The sequence below is a fragment of the Globicephala melas genome, chromosome 2 (genome assembly GCF_963455315.2).
Source record: "Globicephala melas chromosome 2, mGloMel1.2, whole genome shotgun sequence".
In the NCBI taxonomy this organism is placed as follows: Eukaryota; Metazoa; Chordata; class Mammalia; order Artiodactyla; family Delphinidae; genus Globicephala; species Globicephala melas.
Window position 1 is genome coordinate 8,780,163 of NC_083315.2, and position 20,706 is coordinate 8,800,868.

A 20,706-nucleotide genomic window follows, 5' to 3' on the forward strand; every position below is an offset into this window, starting at 1 on the left:
AGGGCATGTGGGATCTTAGCTCCCTGACCAGGGATCAAACCCGCACCCCCTGCATTGGAAGGCGAAGTGTTTTACTGGACTGCCAGGGAAGTCCCTGTATCTTATTTTATACCTAGTAATTTATACCTCTTAATCCCCTTCCCCTATCATGTCCCTGCCCTCTCCCCTCCTACTCTTTTTTCTTTTTTTTTAGAATTAAAGGATCTAACGCTTTAAAATGTAAATGTTTATGGAAAGGCAATAATGCCACTAATCTCCTTTACCACTTCACCTGGAATTAGTGTATGGGATCAGCTTCACCTGTCTAGCAGAGCCTCGTGGCTATACAACACAGATCAGCAAAGGACAGGTGGGGCAGAAGAAATCTCTGGGGCCTAGAGAATGGGACTCTGAGAAAGAGAAAGGTGGGAACCGAGGGCACCGGGCAGGTGCCCAACCCGGGTCTGCAGGGAGAACCTAGAGATGGAAACAAAAAGACAAACAGCACAGAGACTAACCCTGGTCTCCAGACACAACTACAACCACTTCCCAGAACACTGAGAAATCAACCCTTCTCCCTGGCCACAGAATAAGGAGATTGAAAAATGACCCTCTTCTCAGGGCAAATAAATAAACAGAAATAATTTAGAAAGCACCTGCAGCGTTACCAGCTGACACTGTGCAAGAATGTCCTTCCTTTTTACGTATGTATGAATGTACTGTATGTATGAATGTACTGTATGTACGTATGCACACATGCATTGGTTTACTTCCTTTGATCTGTATTATGACTATTTGCTTTACTACAAAGCTGCGACAGAGGCTTCACACTTTTGGAACCCTATGCTAGCTTCTACTAATATTTTAATAGTTTTATCACTGAAATTATGATTATTGTATTTAAAGTCAAAACAGCATCACTGGGCTTCCCTGGTGGCGCAGTGGTTGGGAGTCCGCCTGCCGATGCAGAGGACACGGGTTTGTGCCCCGGTCCGGGAAGATCCCACATGCCGCAGAGCGGCTGGGCCCGTGAGCCATGGCCGCTGAGCCTGTGCGTCCGGAGCCTGTGATCCGCAACGGGAGAGGCCACAACAGTGAGAGGCCCGCGTACCGGAAAAAACAAAAAAAACAAACAAACAAAACAGCATCACTTGGCTACCTGCTAAGAGCTGTAGCTCTGGGGCAGGTCTTTGTTTTCCTATAAAATTCTTCCGTGATGGTGCATTAAGGGGTTGACTAGAAGACTTTTCGGCTCCCTTCTAGCACCGACATTCTTCTCTCTGCATCTGTGCAGAGTAAATGGACTGGCCTTGAGTGTGCTCCAGGGACACCGACCCCAGAACATGCTGGCAGCATCCGGGTTTGCCTAGGCCCCCAGGGGAAGTGTGGCTCTTGCAGGGGTCACAGCTGATTTCAACCAGCCATGGGAACTGAAGCCTGACAGCATCCCTGAGGGTCTGGCAGTATGGAGGAGACTGGAGGAATCTCCTCTGGCTCAAAATTCACAGGTGGTGTTTGTTCTGACCACCGAGATCCATCCCCAGGGGCCCCCGCCTGTGCGCAAAACCACAGTGTGTGCTGAGACGGGGGAGAGTTGAAGCTGCTGATCACCTCCCGGGATGGGATGATGCAGAAGCAAAGGGCCTACAGGGTGGAGGGGGTTTGGGGAAGAAAAAAGCATAAAGACAAAGATACGTTTTCCAGGTTGCATGAGCTAAGATGCGTACAGGAGAGCTCAGATGGTGGCAGATTTTTAGCTTCCAAGATAATGGCAATAAACGCTCATCCTTTCTCATTTCAATCCACAGCTTGATGGGCAGAGATCTTATACATCTCTCATGCTGCGTTGTAAAGCCTCTACAAGGACAGTCAACACATTCAGCCTCTGTGACCACATGCGAACGGTGAAACATGAAGAACTCAACAAAGAAAGCAACTGCAGGAGACTTGGGGAACAGACGTCAGAACGTCCATTGCCTAGCCTGCGAGACTCTCGGAATGCTTCATTCCCTTTCCTCCTAGTACTGGAGCACATTTCCATGGCAACTCCCCGAGAACCGGGTGCCTCAAGGGGCCAGATGGAGGCCAGCTTGAGCATCCTCCCTTTGGGGCCATAGAAGACCCTTTACTGAGAACCAGACCCCTTGTTGGCCCTCCCCTCTGCATTTCAGGATATATGTGCTGAGGTACTCTGGAATGGATTGGGGATTAAAGGGTGAGCTTCCTTATGCAATAAATGAAAAATTAATGAAGAAATGAGGCCACTCAGTGAAGCCTCTTCAACAAACCAGGATGAGAACTTTCTCCTGCTGACCTCTGATTCTTTGGCAAAGGCGCGCGTAACTGCCATCTGTGAGGCGGTCCACAGGACGAGAGTACGGATTATTCACAAAGCTCTGAGTTTAGTTACGGCCAAGTTTTCCGTGATGGAGAAACTGAGTCATGGTGAGAGAACGTGATTATTAATGAGTTAAAAATGAGAACTGGCCTCGCATGGATCCAAATCTATAGCACGGTCACCGGCTACAGCATGGATGAACCTGGAGGACACTGTGTGAAGTGAAACAAAGCATTCACAGAGTGACAAATGACGCATGATTCCACTGGTTTACGGCACCTAACGTAGTCAAACTCAGAGGCAAAAGGCAGACTGGTGGCTGCCAGGAGCCGGGAGGTGGGGGGAATGGGGAGTTACTATTCAGCGGGTCTAGAGTTTCAGTTTGTGCAAAATGGAGAAGTCTTAGAAATCTGCTGTACAACGACACGCATATAGTTAACATTTGTACTGTATACCTAACTGTTGAGGGTAGATTCCATGTTACGTGTTTTTTTAATCACAATTTAAAAAATCTATAGCGATGCGTAGCTTAACAGTTGTGTCTCTGATCCATCTTAGTGCTGCTGCAGAGATGAGTTTGAAGACGTATATACTCTAAAGGAAAATGTCTACAGCCACAGCTCTAGTAGGAAGAAATGACCAACATGGGCAAAAGATATGAACACATTTCATCAAAGAGGCCATACAGATGGTAAAGCATGCAGGTGAAAAGATAACCAACGTCACCAGTCATCAGGGAAACACAAATTGGAACCACAGTGAAAAGACAGCCCACAGAATGAGAGAAAATACTGGCAAACCATATATCTGATAAGGGTCTAGTCTCTAAAATATGTAAGGAACTGTGACAACACAACAATAAAAAGACAACCCAATTCAAAACTGGGCAAAAGACGAATAGCCATTTCTCCAAAGAAGCTACACAAATGCCAGTAAGCACATGAGAAGATGCTCAAATCATCAGTCATCAGGGAAATGAAAAAACAAAATTACAATGAAAGACCACTTCACTTCCAGTAGGATGGCTAGAATCAATCAGACAGATAATAACAAGTGTTGAAAAAGATGTAGAGAAACTGGAACCCTCACACACTGCTGGTGGGAATGGAAAATGGTGCAGCTGCTTCGGAAATCAGTTTGGCAGCTCCTCCAAAGGCTAAACATGTAAGTACCCTACGACCCAGCAATTCAACTCCTAGGAAAATACCCCAAAGAAATGAAAACACACAGATGCACAAGAACTTGTACATAAATGTTGTTAGAAACATTATTCACAACAGGCAAATGTGGAAACAACCCAAATGTCCATCAACTGATGGAAAGAAAATGTGGTGTATTCATACAATAGAGTATTACCCAGCTATATAAAGGAAGTACAGATTCATATTACAACGTGGATGAACCCTGGAAACATTATGCTAAGTGAAAGAAGCCGTTCACAAAGGGCCATATAGTATAAGGTTTCATTTATAAGAACTGTCTGTAACAGGCAAATCCATAGAGACAGAGGATAGTGGCTGCCGGGGGCTGGGAAGAGGGCTGAATTGGGAGTGACTGGTAATGGGTACTGGGTTCTTTTTGGAGGGATGAAAATGCTTTGGAAATACAGACAATGATGATGGTTGCATATATCTGAGAATATACTAAAAACCATCAAATGATATACTTTAAAAGGGTGAGTTTTATGGTATGTGAATTATATCTGAAAAAAATTTAAACACAGTGAGAACATACCTATCAGAATGACTAAAACAAAAATATGACAATAGCAAATGCTGGCAACGATGTAAAAAATTGGACCACTCATACGTTATTGGTGGGATTGTAAATGATTCAGCCACTTTGGAACATATTTTGCAAGTTTCTTTTAAAATGACAAATGGGTTTATCAGAAGACCCAGCATACAACACTCTTAGGCATTTACTGTAGAGAAATAAAAACTTCTGTCCACACAAAATCCTATGCATGAATGTTCAGAGTAGCTTTTTTTCATTATAGCTCATAACTGGGAACTCCCCAATGTCCTTGAGGGGTGTATGGTTATCCAAACAATGGTCCATCCATAACATGGACTATTACTCAGTAAATAAAAAGAAATACAACAACTTGGATTAACCTCAGGGACATTATACTGAGTGAAGGAAGATAATCTCAGAAAGTTCCATAAACTATATGGTTCTACTCATGTAACACCTGAAATAGAATTCTGGAGATAGAGAACAGATGAGTGGCCGCCAGGGTTTGGGGATGGGCAGTGGAGAAGGTGTAGCTGTGAGGAGTAGCACGAGGGAGCCTGGGATGATGGGACGGTTCTGTATCTTGACTCTGTTGGTCGTGACAGGAAGCTACACACACAAACAAGTGCGTGTATAACTGGTAGCATCTGAATCAGCTCTGTGCATTTTCCAATGTCATTACCGAGTTTTGCTGTTGCGCTAGTTACACAAGATGTTCAGCTGGAGAGAATGGGCAAGGGGTACCAAAGACTTCTCTCCATTTCTTTGCAACTGCCTGTGAATCTATATTTATTCCAAAACAAGAAGTTTGTGAGCTTTTTTTAAATTTTTAACTATACAGTCAGAGCATTAGCCAATGTTTCAAAGTAATGGAAGTATTTCAATAAAGCTCAGAGTTGAAGGCAGAAGTCAAGAGGAAATGACAGACCGCGCAGTACAGCCACAAGCCATCACCTCTACAACATGCTGGAGGGAATCCTCCTTTCAGATGAACTGCACATACTTGATAACAAATCAAGAACTCCCAGCGGGGACCTGCTAACAAGTGTCCTCACTTGCCCTCCAACCCCCCGAATGCAGCTCTGCTGTCCTAACGCATCCTCACCTGTAGGCTTCCCTCCATGCTCTCCCCTGTCTGACTCCATCTTCTCGCCACTTATCCAAATCCTTCCCACTGGGTCATTAGGCCCAGCAGCAGTATCCATCTTTCCACGTGGGTTAACCGTATCTCTCTAACTAGATGCTTGAGTTCAGACACCAGGTTGTCTTCCTGTACCACATCCTCCATAATACACGACACAATGCTGGGAATGTAGGAAGTATCAAAAATCTCTACTGATGGAATAAAGGCATGCCTGCCTCAAGATCTTTTATTCTCACTCTTGTGAGCTACGTGATGGAGAATGGGTACACATGGGGCATGAAAGCCAAGACACAACGTCTCACACGTAATCACGACTGTGTACTTTTAAATATGTCGTTTCAGTTGTTTTTTATACAGTGCTATGAATAAAGCATAGGAGGTATAATCTGACCCATGTTACAGGTAAGGAACCTTGGTTCAGAGTGGTTAAGTGATATGCAAAGTCACAATTGGTACTGAATCAATGTTAGAACCCAAGGCTCATCCTAAAACCCTATGGAGAGGCAAACTGCCACTTTAAAACTCTGTTTGTAAAGAGTCAAATTACTAGTAAATTAAGATGCACATATTCCCAAAACAAAGTGTAAATTGTGCAGCACAAAATAGGGTACTAGGCCAACACCTTGGGGGTGGCCAAGGCTCTTTAGGAAGAGGAACAAGAGGAAAAGCCCTAAAAAGTGGGAATAGAAGAGTAGACTGTGATCAGGGAACACTGGAGGAACCCCACTTCCAAGTGTCCCCTGAACTTAGCCATTCCTGTCCAGCACCTGCCCACCCCTAGGCCCAGACTCCGTCACTCAGGGCACATCACTCCCCTCAACGGCTCCCCGAAGCACAAAGATCTAAACTCCTTACCCTTGCTTAGAAAGCTCGAGATGGTCCAGCTGCTGCTCACCTCTCCAAACTCATCTCATTCTGTTCTTCCCCAACATCGCTCCCCTTCAACCTTTGCACCCCCCAAGCATGCCAAGCGTGGTCTGTCTTGCACAACGGCACCGGCTTTTTCTTCTCCCTGGAACGCTTTGCTGCCTGATCTTCGCACAGCTGGAACTGTGTCATTCAGACTTCAGTGTAGGGGTTACCTCCTCAACCTAAAGGAGTTACTAGTTCCTCTTTGTCAATTACCACCCTCTTTCAATTCTTGACCAAACACGTCATTACCTGCCATTTTTAATGGGCTGATGTATTGACTGATGTGTTGACTATCTCTCCCTCATCCCACTACAGTATAAGCTCCAGGAGGGCAGGAGGAGCTTGTTTTCTTTTGTATTCTCAGTGCCTGACATATAGCAGGTATTCAATAAATATGTGTACTATGAAGGTCTGAATAAATGAAAAAGACCACCATCCTAACCCTACCTACTTCATATTCTGGCCCTGTCTGGCCAAATGAATGACCGATTTTCAGTGCCTTGTGTGGGCAGAAAAGAAGGCGGCAGTTTAATTTAAGAATGTCCTTGATGAATCAGTGAAAAATCATTAATTAAATCCTGACCCTGGAGGACACATGTTTTTAATACTCTGTGTGAAGAAATCAGAAGCTGACACAAAGCACTTCTGCTGCTTATCAAGGTACAATGGTCGTGTCTCAAGGAAAAGCACTTAGGTGATGGCGTTCTGAGCTGAACTAGTAGCTTTCCTTGTGAAAGACTATTTTTCCTTGAAACAATGAATGACAAACTATAGATTTGAATGTTTGATAGACATTTTCTTTTTTTTTAACATCTTTATTGGGGTATAATTGCTTTACAACGGTGTGTTAGTTTCTGATTTATAACAAAGTGAATCAGTTATACATATACATAATGTTCCCATATCTCTTCCCTCTTGCATCTTCCTCCCTCCCACCCTCCCTATCCCACCCCTCCAGGCGGTCACAAAGCACCGAGCTGATCTCCCTGTGCTATGCGGCTGCTTCCCACTAACTACCTTACGTTTTGTAGTGTATATATGTCCATGCCTCTCTCTCGCTTTGTGATAGACATTTTCTTGAAAATGAATAAAGTAAGTCTGTCATTTCAAGGAAAACAAGCAGTATTTGTTGCCAGGGATAAAATGTGAGCTTTCAAGCAAAAATTAGAATTTTAGAAAACTTTGTGCTCGACGTTTTTCCATTACTTTGAGACTTTCCTGATGAGATCAGCAGTGATATTGATGAAAAGGACTTTTTTTAATATTGTACAATAAAAATCTCAACATTTTCAAGATCTGTATAACTCTGATCCAACCAGACTGGTGTCCTTATAAGAAGGGGAGCTGAAGACAAAGGGAGAGACGCTAAAGATGCTCACGCACAGAGGGATGACCCTGTGAAGAGGCAGCAAGAGGGTGGCCTTGTGCCAGCCGCAGACAGGGACCCAGAGGAACCCAACCCTGCCAGCACCCTGATCTGGGACTGCTGGCCTCCAGAACTGACAGAGGATAAATTTCTCTCGTTTAAGCCACCCATTATGTGGTATTTTGTTTTCCACAGAAGACTAATACACCAACATTTAGTGGAAAAAAATACCAATTCTACACAATCTCATCTAAAAAAAAAGGAGAGGAAAGAACACTTCCCAACTCATTTTGTGAGGCCAATATTATCCTGATGCCCACTTTTTGATTATTTTATTATAAGAAAACTACAGACCAATATTCCTCATGAACATAAATGTAAAAAATTCTCAAAATATTAGCAGATTAAGTCCATCAATATATAAAAAATGCGATTTATCCTGAGAATACAAGGGTGGTTCATCATTTGACAATGAATGTAGTTCACTTTATCACAAACTGAAGAAGAAAGATGTCATGATCATCTCAGATGCAGAAACAGCATCTCACAAAATTCAACTTCAATTCATGGTTAAAATTCTTACCAAGCTAGGAATAGAAGAAAACGTCCTTAACCTGATAAAAGGCATGAACACCAAAAACTAAAAATAGCATACTTAAAATAGGCTGTCCACGCTCATCACTCCTATGCAACCTCATACAGGAAGTCCTAGCCAATGCAATAGGAAAAAAAGGCATACAGACTTGAAAGGGAGAAATAAAACTCTCTCTCTTCATTGAAGACATAATAACTTAATACAAAATGCCATGGAGGGCTTCCCTGGTGGCGCAGTGGTTGAGAGTCCATCTGCCAATGCAGGGAACACGGGTTCCTGCCCTGGTCTGGGAAGATCCCACGTGCCGTGGAATGGCTGGGCCCGTGAGCCATGGCCGCTAAGCCTGCGCGTCCGGAGCCTGTGCTCCACAACGGGAGAGGCCACAACAGTGAGAGGCCCGCGTACCACATTAAAAAGAAAGAAAAAAAAAAAAGCCATGGAATCTAGAAAAGCTCTTAGAACTAATAAGTGAGTTTAGCAAGATTGCGGGTTACAAAGTAAATATAAAAAAATCTTGTATTTCCACAGACAAGCAATCAATAATTAGAAATAAAAACATTAAAAGCAGTATCATTGATTGTAGAATACAAATAAATAATGAAGTATAAATCTAGCAACATATGGGCAGGATCTGTATGCTCAAAACATAAATATAAAAAATGTACCAGAGAGGAATCATAGAGCCGAAGAATACAATAACTGAACTGAAAAAATCAACAGAGAAGTTCAACAGCATCCCAGATAAAACGAGAGAAAGCACCAACACCCTTAAAGACAGATCAGTGGAAATCATCTAAGCAGAGGAGCAAAAAAAAGGTGAAAAAGAGTGAAGATCCCGTAAGAGACTTATGGGGAACCACCAAGTGGACCAACGTACGCATTATGGGGGACTCAGAAAGAGAAGAGAGAGAAAGGGGCAAAAAGCTTGTTGAAAGAAATAATGGCTGAAAACTTCCTAAATCTGGGGAAAGAAATAGACATCCTGATCCAGGATGCCTAGAGAACACCAATAAGATGAATCTAAAGAGACCCACACCAAGACACTACATTCAAATCGTCAAAAGTTAGAGGCAAGGAATGAATTTTGAAAGGAGCAAGAGAAAAGCAACTTGTTACGTAGACGGGAACTCTGCACCCCCTCCAATAAGACTATCGGAGGATTTTTCACAGAATTCTTGCCAGTCAAAAGGAGTGGAATGATGTATTTAAAATACTGAAAGAAGGGACTTCCCTGATGGTCCAGTGGTAAAGAATCCACTTTCCAATGCAGGGGACACGGTTTTGATCCCTGGTCGGGGAACTAAGATCCCACATGCTGTGGGGTAACTAAGCCCGCATGCCACAACTAGAGAGGGAAAAAAACCCTGCATGCCACAACTAGAGAGGGAAAAAACCCCTGCTTGCCACAACTAGAGAGAAGCCCGCGCGGCACAAGGAAAGATCCCGCATGCCTCAATGAAGATCCTGCGTGCCACAACTAAGACCCAATACAGTCAAAAAAAAAAAGGAAAAGAACTGCCAACCAAGAACACAATTCTGTCAAACTTGTCCTTCAAAAACAAAGGGTAGATAAAGATTTCCTCAGACAAACAAAGCCTAAGAAAGTCTATCACATGCCTTACAAGAAATGCTAAAGGCAGTTCAAGTTGAAATGAAAGACACTGATCAGAAATATGAGAGCATAAGAAAGCATGAAACTAGTTGGTAAATATATAAACAAAGATCATACTGTATTACTTTAGACTATAAAAGACAAAAGCATTAGAAACAACTAAATGTTAATGAATATGTGAAACTCAAAGTAAACTGTGACATCAGGAACATATAATGCAGTGAGGAGGAGAGGTAAAAGACAAGACTTCTTGTATGCAAGTGAAGTTAAGTAGTTGTCAGCCTAAAACAGAATGTTATAACTATACAGTATATTATGTAAGCCCCTTGGTAACCGCAAAGAAAATACCTACAGAAGTTACACAAAAGAAAAAAACACAAAGAAATCAAAACCTATCAAAAAAAAAAAAAACCCCATAGCACAAAGTGTTGAAGATAGCAAGACAGAAGAACACAGACAACGGAATTATAAGACAAACAAAAACCAGTTACAAAATGACAATAGTAAATCCTTCTGCATCAATAATCACTTTAAACATAAATGGACTAATCTCCCCAATAAAAAGATACAGAGTAGCTGGAGAGATACAAAAAAATTAAGATACAGTTGTATGATATCTATAAGAAACTCACTTTAGATTCAAAGACACAGAGACTGAAAGTGAAGGAATGGAAAAGGATATTCCATGTGAATGGTAACCAAAAGAAAGCAGGAGTGACTATCCTAATATCAGACAAAGTAGGTTTTAAAAACTGTCTCCAGAGATAAAGAAGGTCATTACATAATCATAAAGGGGTCAGTTCAATAGAAAGATATAATAATTATAAATATATATGTACCCAATATCAGAGCACCTAAGTATATAAAACAAATATTGACAGATCTGAAGGAGAAATTGATAGCAATACAGTAATAGTAGCAGACTTCAGTATCCCACTTTCATAATGGAGATAACACTTAGACAGAAAATCAATTAAGAGTGGACTTAAACAGGGGATTTCCCTGGTGGTCCAGTGGTTAAGGCTCCAGGCTCCCAATGCAGAGGGCCTGGGTTCGATCCCTGGTCAGGGAACTAGATCTCATGGGCCGCAACTAAGAGCCCACATGTCGCAACTAAAAGATCCCACACACCGCAACTAAAGATCCTGCACGCTGCAACGAAGATCTGTGTGCCACAACTAAGACTTGGCACAGCCAAATAAATAAATAAATTTAAAATAAAAGAGTAGACTTGAACAACAGTATAGACCAAATGAACCTAACAGACATACAGAAAACTTTTCACCCAACAGCAGAAGAGTATACATTCTTCTCAAGCACACACAGATATTCTCCAGGATATATCACATGTTAGGTTACAAAACAAGTCTTAACAAGTTTAAAAGGAATGAAATTATACCAAGCATTTTTTTTCTGAACACAATGGAATAATCAATAATAGAAGGAAAAGAGGAAAATTCACAAATACACAGAAATTAAACAACACACTCTTGAATAACCAATGGGTTAAGGAGGAAATTAAAAGGGAATTTTTAAAAACGTTGAAACAAATGAAAATGAAAACACAACATACCAAAACTTATGGGACACAGTAAAAGCAGTACTAAGAGAAAAGTTTACAGTGATAAATGACTACATTATAAAAGAAGATCTCTAGTAAACAACCAAACTTTACACACCTCAATGAACTACAAAAGAACAAACCCAAAGTTAGCAGCAGGAAGGGAAAAAATAAAGATCAGAGCAGAAATAAATAGAGACTAGAAAATAACAGAAAAAAACTAAGTTGAATTTTTGAAAGAAACAAAATCAATAAACCCTTACTTAAACTGAGAAGAAAAAAGACTGAAATAAATAAATACAGAAACGAAAGAGACATTACAATAGATACATCAGGAGTAAAAAGGATCATAAGGGACTATTTATGAACAATTATGTGAACAAATTGGTAACCTAGGAGAAATAGAAAAATTCTGAGAAATATACAACCTGTCAAGACTGAATCAAGAGGAAACAGTAAAACTGAACACACCAATAACAAATAAGGAGATTCAAATAGTAATCAAAAAACTCCCAAAAGCAAAAAGCCTAGGACCAAATGGATTCACAGTTGAATTCTACCAACATTCAAACAAAAATTAATACCAATCCTTCTTAAACTCTTCCAAAAAATAGATGTAGAGGGATTACTTCCAGACTCATTTTATGACACCAGCCTCACTGGATATCAAAGCTAGACAAAACTACAGACGAATGTCTCTGATAAACATAGATGCAAAAATCCTCAATAAAATCCTAGCACACTAAAACACATCAAAAAGATTATACACCATGAATAAATGGTATTTACCCTTGGGATGGAAGGTTGGTTTAACATATGCAAATCAATCAATGTGATACAGCACATTAACAAAATGAAAGATCTGAATGATGTGATCATCTCAATATGAAGAAAAAGCACTTGACAAAGTTCAACATCCATTCATGCTAAAAGATGCTCAATAAAATAGATATAAAAGGAACTTCCTCAAAACAATAGAGGCCATTTATGAAAAGCCCACAGCTAACATAATAATCAATTGGTAAAACTGAAAGTTTTTCCCCCTCTTCCCAGTTCTATTAAACATAATACTGGAAGTACTAGCAAGAAAAAGACATAAAAGGCATCTAAATTAGAACAAAGGTAGTAAAATTCTCTGTCTGCAGATGTCACAATTCTATATGTAGAAAACCCTGAAGACACCACAAAAGGTTAGAATGAATGAATCCAGTATATTTGCAGGATACAAAATCAACATATCAAAAAAAACCAGTCGTATTTCTTCACACCAGCAACAATCTATCTGAAAAGGAAATGAAGAAAACAATCCCATTTATGATAGCACCAAAAAGAACAAAAGAGCTAGGGATAAATTTAATGGAGGAGGTGAAAGACCTATGCACTGAAAAGTTTAAAACACTGATGAGAGAAAGACAAAAATCAATGGAGATATATCCCATGTTCATGGATTGGAAGAATACTGTTAAAATGTTCATAGTACCCAAAGCAATCACTATCAAAATTGCAATGGCATTTTTCACAGAAGTGGAAAAAAACAATTCTAAAATTTGTGTGGAACTACAAAATCTCCTGAATAGCCAAAGCAATTTTGTGAAAAGAACAAAGCTGGAGGCAACACACTTCATGATTTCAAATTATATTACAGAGCTACAGTAATCAAAACAGTATGGTACAAGCATTAAAAACAGATAGACCAACGGAATAGAATCAAGAGCCCGGAAACAAATTCACAGATTTACAGTCAACTGAGCTTCAGTAAAGATGCCAAGAACACAAATGGGGAAGAATAGTTTCTTTAATAAATTGTGTTGGGAAAGCTGGATTCACGTGCAGACGAATGAAACTGGACCCTTATCTCACACACATATACAAAAATTAACTCAAAATAAAGACTTAAATGTAAGACCCAAAACTATAAAACTACTAGAAAATAGGAAAAAAGCTTCTTGACATTGGTGTGGGCAATAATATTCTAGATATGACCCGCAAAGCACAGGAACAAAAGCAAAAGTTCTGTCAAAATAAAAAGCTTCTGTACAGCAAAGGAAACAATCAATTAAAATGAAAGGGCAACATATGGATAGGGGGAAAATATTTGAAAGCCATCTATCTCATCCAAAATATATAAGGAATGCATACAAGTAAATAGCAAAACAACAAAACCTGATTTTAAAAGGGGCAAAGGACCCGAACAGACATTTCTCCAAAGAAGACATGCAAATGGCCGAATGCAAACCAAAACCATAATGGGATGTTAGGATGGCTATTATCCAAAATTTGAAAGATGTGTTATTGAGGATATGGTGAAAAGGGAACCCTTGTACACTGTTGGTGGGAATGTAAATTGGTACAGTCATTATGGATGACAGTCCACACTGAGGTTCCCAATCAGTGGTTCCCAGGAGTTGAGGTTGGGGAAGGGTCTGGCTATATAGCGACAGCACAGGGGAGGGTTTTGGCAATGATGGAACTTTTCTATATTGTGGCTGTAATTGTGATTATACAACCATGTGTATTTGCCAAAACATAACTATACGTGAAAAAAGCAAATTTTACTGTATACGGACTTCCCTGGTGGCACAGTGGTTAAGAATCCACCTGCCAATGCAGGGGACACAGGTTCAATCCCTGGTCTGGGAATATCCCACATGCCGCAGAGCAACTAAGCCCGTGCGCCACAACTACTGAATCTGTGCTCTAGAGCCCGAGAGCCACAACTACTGAGCCCACGTGCTGCAACTACTGAAGTCCGCACGCCTAGAGCCCATGCGCCGCAACAAGAGAAGCCACTGCAATGAGAAGCCCACACACCGCAACAAAGAGTAGCTCCCGCTCACAGCAGCTAGAGAAATCCGTGCAGCAACGAAGGCCCAACGCAGCCAAAATATAAATAAATAAATAAATATTTAAAAAATTTTTTACTGTATGTGGATTTTGAATATTAATTTAGAAAACAGAAATAGAGAGGGAGAGAGAGAAGACCCCTGCTTCCTAAGGCCTCAGAGCTCTCTGGATGAGAGATAATTTATTCAATAAATGTGTAAGACACCATAAAAATGCACAACAGTATTCAACAGTGAATAAAATAGATATCCCTGCCCTTGAGTAGTTTAGTCTACTTGGGAAGACAGCATCTGATAAGTAGGAAAACAGGGACCAAGATGGTTTGACCAGGATGGCTGCCATCTTTAAATACAACAAAACCCCCTCCCTCAACTGTTCTGCGCCCTGTACCTGCAGCCTCCTGTATTCAACCCTCCACAGCCAAACATCCTGAAGGAGTCGTCCACCCCCACCATCTCCATATCCTCCTGTCCCACTCCCTCCTCCCACCTCCACAGCCTAGACTCTACTCCCTCACTCCATGGAACTGTCCTCACCTCTGCCGAAGTCGACTGGTTACTTTTTAGTCCTCATCTTTACTTCTCAACAGCTTTTGGTTCTGTCGGTCACTCATCCTTTCAGAGATATTCTGTGCCATTGACTTTCATAGTTTTCCTCGTATCTGTCTGACTGTTCCTTCTCCACCAGTGTTAGCGTTCTACACCACTCGGTCCTACCTTAGGGCTTCTACTCTTACTCTAAGCCCTCTCCCTTGGAAATGTCACCCATTTCCCATTTCAGCTGACACCTAGTTATGGCTCAGACCCAAAGGTGTAAGTTCTACTCAGAGCTCTTCTCAAAGCTGCAAAGTTATAGATGCAGCCACCTAGTCAAGATCTCACATGGACGGCTCAAGGGCACCTCAACTCAAGATGTCCAACACTGGGCTCATGAATCTCCTACCAAACCTGTCCTATTCCCATTTATCAGTGTTGGTCCTGGCATGCCATCGGCCAGGAACACAGGACGTATCTTTGACCCTCCCACCTCCTTTACCACCCAAATTCAACCTGTCATTAACATCTACTGATTTAATTTCCTAAATATCTCTCAAATTTGCTTACATCGCTCCATGCTCCCTGCCTCCATCCTAGACCAACATCTATCTGGTAGCTTTCTAACCACCACTACTTATTACTATATCACCCGGATCCCCTCCAATCCAGTTCTCCACTCTTGTCACTTTGTCTTTCTATAAATGTGAATTTGGTCCCATCACCCTCTGCTTTCCAAACATCAAAGGTTTCCCGTTACCGTTAGAACAAAGCCCAGATCCTCACCAGGATCTATCAATCCCTGCATGGTCTGGCCCCACCCTGTGCTCTGGCCTCATCCTTCGCACTCACTCCCTTTCCTCCAGCTACAGGGGCTTTCTTTGGTTCCCTCAAAGGTACCATGGACCCTGCTACCACAGGGCCTTTGCACAGATTCTTCTCCTTCTCTGGATTGCTCTCATGACCCCATTACCCCAAAATTAACTAGGATACCTCTCTTCCATCAGATTTTAGCCCCAGAATCAATTCAGCAGAAAACGTTTTCTTTACCCTGAAGTTTACACCAGACTTCCTGATTTCCTTTCTTTTCCTTGGAGTATTTATTTCCACTTAAAATTATACTATTAAGGACCTACTGTACAGCACAGAGAACTCTACTCAATACTCTGTAATGACCTATATGGGAAAAGAATCTAAAAAAGAGTGGATATATGTATATGTATAATTGATTCACTTTGCTGCACAGCAGAAACCTTGTAAATCAACTATATTCCAATAAAAATTAATTAAAAAATAAAATTATGAAGTCATTAATGTGGTCTTTTGATCATGTCAACCACCAACACTAGGACTATAAACTCCATGATCAGGGACTTTGTATTTTGCCCAACGCTGAAACTCTAGTATCTAACACAGTAGCTGCCTCAAGGTAGGCACTCAATATTTGCTAAAGATTGGAATCAACAATCCCACAAAATGAGGTATGTACAATGTCATACATATCTGCACTCTTTAATAATAGCAATGGATTGGAAACAACGTAACGACCCATCAACAGGGGACTTGATTAAATATACTGTGAGACATTCATACAATGGAATACTATCTAGAGCAATTTACATGCACTGATATGGAAAGATCTTCAAGCTCTACTTGTGAATAAAGCAGGGCATAGCAAAGCGCATGTGCATAGTGAAGTACCGCTGGTGTCAGAGACAACAGTAAATCACATTTGAATTACTTATTGGGTGAAAATACTCATGGAATGTTTGAGAAACTTAACAGTGGCTACTTGTTTAGAGGGTAGGTGTAACTAACTGGGTAGACGGGTGTCAGAGGTGGGGGAAAAAACCTCTACTATCATTTTATACTTAGATTTGGGAACCCCCCTGAATGTGTTATATGTTTATAACTGAACAGATGAATTTTTAAAGACGTGCTCCCTGGCCAGAACCCAATGAACTGTTGAATGAATTACAGCTCACAGGACAGCTTCGCCATCACTGTTCCCGTCTCTAACACACATCCCCCCTCAGCACTGCTGCCGCCACTCTGCCACCGTCCTGGGAAGAAGCAGCTTTTCAAAAGCTACGTATTCTTTAACATTTAAAGCCATACTCTCTAATCATCAATTTAGTCGTAAACCCTTGCATCACTTTGTATGGTTTACTAAGTGCTTTCAAACATATTCTCTAATTAGGTCCTTACAACAACCTGAGACAGTTTACATGGTTTTAGCCCCATTTTATGGATGAGAAAACTGAAGTTGTGAGAAATAAAGGGTCCTTCCCAAGGTCACGCCTCTGGAAATGTCACAGTCAATTTCGATCTTCTGATGAAAAGTCGACATTCCTTCCCATGCAGTTCGGAGGATGACAACTTCCCCACCACCCTTCCAGATTCCAAAAGAGGAAAAGAAAAATGGCAGCAGGTCTTTCACAGATTTTGTTTCAACCCCATGACATTCTAGGACAGACTGATGTAAGTGTGGGTGAGTCTGGGTTTTGGTCCTAGCGGACAGGACTTGCAGAGAGGGGAGAACAGCCAACTTCTGTTCTGTGTTACACTCACCCAGCAGAGAAGAGAAGAGGAAGGAAAACGTTCTTGGCTGGTGTGGAGAGAACCCTGCCAGTAAATGGGATGGATGCTCTGACCTGCCACAGACGTCCCCTGAGGTCCCAGTAACACCACGATACTGCACCAGAGACGCTGAATACTTAGTAACGATGATGCTGACTTCCCGGCAACTTTTGAAAGCAAGAATGTGTTTCCACTGACTGAGGCGTGGGTGGGATGTTTGAGGATGGAACTAGAGAATGGGAGGATTTATTTGCCTGCTGAGGACGAAGCTGCATGTCACCCTGGGTGTGCATCACAAAAAGCTTCCCTACATAAGATCGTCCTCTGGTTCCATTTCTTAACCTCTGGATTGATACTGCAGTCCCAGATTCACGTGATGCTCTGAGAGAGTGAGACGTCTGAGGGAAAAGAATGAAATGCGCTCTTGACAACCAAGGCCCAGATCCACCGATCAGGCTGACTGGGGGACTAGAGAGCAGCAGCAGTGAAAAGGACAAGAGCTCGGCAGTGTTCCTCCAGGATTTATCATCCTCTACGATACAGATTGGAATACAGGGAAGCCGCGTAACGTGCAACGTCCAGGGCCATTCATAAAGGCCTCAGAGCATGCGGAAGGTTCACGTGCTCTGATTAGCAAACGTCTAACTGGAACAAAAAGCTGACCTGCAGAATGGCCATCATTAAGTTTACAAATAACAAATGCTGGAGAGGGTGTGGAGAAAAGGGAACCCTCCTACCCTCCCTCCTGTTGGTGGGAATGTAAACTGGAAAACAGTATGGAGGTTCCTCAAAAAACTAAAAATAGAGTTGCCATATGATCCAGCAGTCCCACTCCTGGGCATGTATCCAGACAAAACTCTAATTCAAAAAGATACATGCGCTCCTAGGATTTCCCTGGTGTCCAGTGGTTAAGACTCCATGCTTCCACTGCAGGGGGCAGGGGTTTGACTCCTGGTCGGGGAACTGAGATCCCACAGGCTGCACGGTGCAGCCCAAAACAACAGTGGCAAAAACAAAAAAGATATACACGCCCCTACGTTCACAGCAGCGCTCTTCACTACAGGCAAGACACGGAAACAACCTAAATGTCCATTGACAGATGAACGGATAAAGAAGATGTGGTACATATATACAATGGAACACTACTCAGCCATAAAAAAGAATGAAATAACGCTGCTTGCAGCAACACAGATGGACCTAGAGATTATCACACTAAGTGAAGCAAGTCAGAAAGAGACAAATACCGTATCACTTATATGTGGAATCTAAAATATGACACAAATGAACTTATCTACTAAACAGACTCACAGACATAGAGAACAGACTTGTGGTTGTCAAGGCGGGGAGGGGTGAAGGGGGAGGGGTGGGTTGGGAGGCTGGGGTCAGCAGAGGCAAACTATTATCTATAGGATGGATAAACAACAAGGTCCAACTGTATAGCACAGGGAACTATATTCAGTATCCTGTGATAAACCATAATGGAAAAGAATATGAAAAAGAATGTATATATATGTATAATGAAATCACTCTACTATGCAGAAAATAGCACAATATTGTAAATCAACTATACTTCAATAAAATAAATTTTTAAACAAAAGGTGACCTGAACAGCTCCTCTGATCCCTCCTAAGACTGAGGACCCACCACCATAGGAAAAACAGACTGCTTCTGATGTAACGTGATGTATTTATTCTGGGTAGGAGAGAAAATAAGACGTTCACCTTCAAAAGGAAAAGGCAGAGAAGTTTTAGTGGGTTTTTTGGGAAGAAAAGAGCAAGTAATTGTCAATTCTTCATCTAACTCTGAGATCTTCCATTTACAACTACTTTACTCACTGCAGAGGAAGTAAAAATTTCTTGAGTATCATAAAATGTAAATGCTAAAATTTACCAAAAAGCCAATTTATTTTTAGTTTAAATTTAAATTCTGAAACTAACAAGCTAACTGAGGTCTGATGTGGTACCTTTCAAAGAGGACAAGGGATAAAAATGGAGGGAGCTAAGGTGTTGAAAAGTGCAAGGTCCATTGGTTCCAACGTGTAAATTCAGCTACACAGCAGCTCAGCAATCTGGAAGAATTAATTTTCTTCCCCCAAAGCTTTTGACTCTCAGGGCAATGCACACACCCACCCCTTGTTATCTAAGAGACCAGGGTGATGAAAGGGAAAAGAGATTCTCCCCAAGATCAACATCTGACCACCCGAAATAGAACTGCCTTCACCTTGAAACAATTCTCCATGGTCCTGTTGTTCTATTTTTTTCTAATGATGGAATATCTAATTCCAGGGAAATATTAATAGCTTCATTATGTGACCACAGGGCTAATTAGTGATGCACCTGAAGAGTTTGGGGGCTAAGCTATAAGGTGTTTTTGGAACAACATCTTATCTTTTGATACAAATCTATCGTTACCAAAGATTTAGTAAAATAAGCAAACTCCCATAAAAATGGAGAAGCAAAGGACGGAGACCAAAAAGATTTCATTTGGAACATGCGAAGTTCTGACTCAAGCCAGGGATACTCAGGCTGACACCTGGTAGGTCCAGCTCAATGTGGAGTGGGTACCAGTACAGATTAAGAGCAGAAAAACAAACAGGTGCTTGGAACCATGCTGGGAGCAGAGTTCAGAAAATTCTGGCAAACCATGGAGGAGGGGTCAGAGCAGTCTAGATCTGTCAGTAGGGTACGCCTGAGGAAGGGACCCTTGATAATGTCTAGGAAGCAAGAATCAACATTTTTCCTTAGCTGGACACCCCTGCCCATCGTGAGAACAGGTTCTGTGCAAAGAACATGCAGAAGGCCTCCAGGTGCCAGGGAGCCTAGGGCAGAAGATAAGGAGGTTTGGAAGAACAAGGCCGTCCCCCTAGGCCAACCCACCAGACGAGAGAAAGACACTCTTTGCAAGGCCAGCACAGACGGGTGGAAAGAAGGAAGCCACCCAACATGTTCAGATTGGTTCCTTGACCCACAAAAAAGTCCTTGTCCTGGGGGACACCCACATCAGAACTCTCTCCAGTAGTCTGTCATGTGGTCCTAAAAACATCTCAGATGGGAGACTGCGAGCCATGGGCCACCACCTCTCCTGACCTGGTCCCACAATCGTCCCAGCTCAACTGTGTCAATGCCACTGCTTTGGCAAAGTGACAGTCCTCAGACTGTCCCCACAACTCTGGCTAATGCCTCAGACTGGAATACCCCTTTTATATGTTCATGCCCCAAATCATCCTGACCCTTACGTTCCACGACTACCTTGGTCACCCTGTACCTCTACGTCTTAATAGCTATAGATAAGAATCATAGAAGTGTTAGCTACTATAATTCTCTCATTTCATTTTCTTGAGGACTTTTCTTTCCTCTTGGAAAATTCCTCGGAGCCCTATGCTATCAATCAGAGTAGCCTTATGCTATCAATTATAATAATAATAATGGTAGTAGTCATAACAGCTCACATGTACTGAGTACTTTCTCTGTCAAGCGCTATGCTAAGGGCTTTACATATCTACATT

General features: G+C 41.8%; 1 pseudogene; it reads right to left on the reverse strand.

Moving 5' to 3' along the window:
- LOC132596731 (coiled-coil domain-containing protein 3-like) overlaps positions 1 to 20,706 on the reverse strand; it is a 69,376-nt pseudogene that overhangs the window by 40,120 nt on the left and 8,550 nt on the right.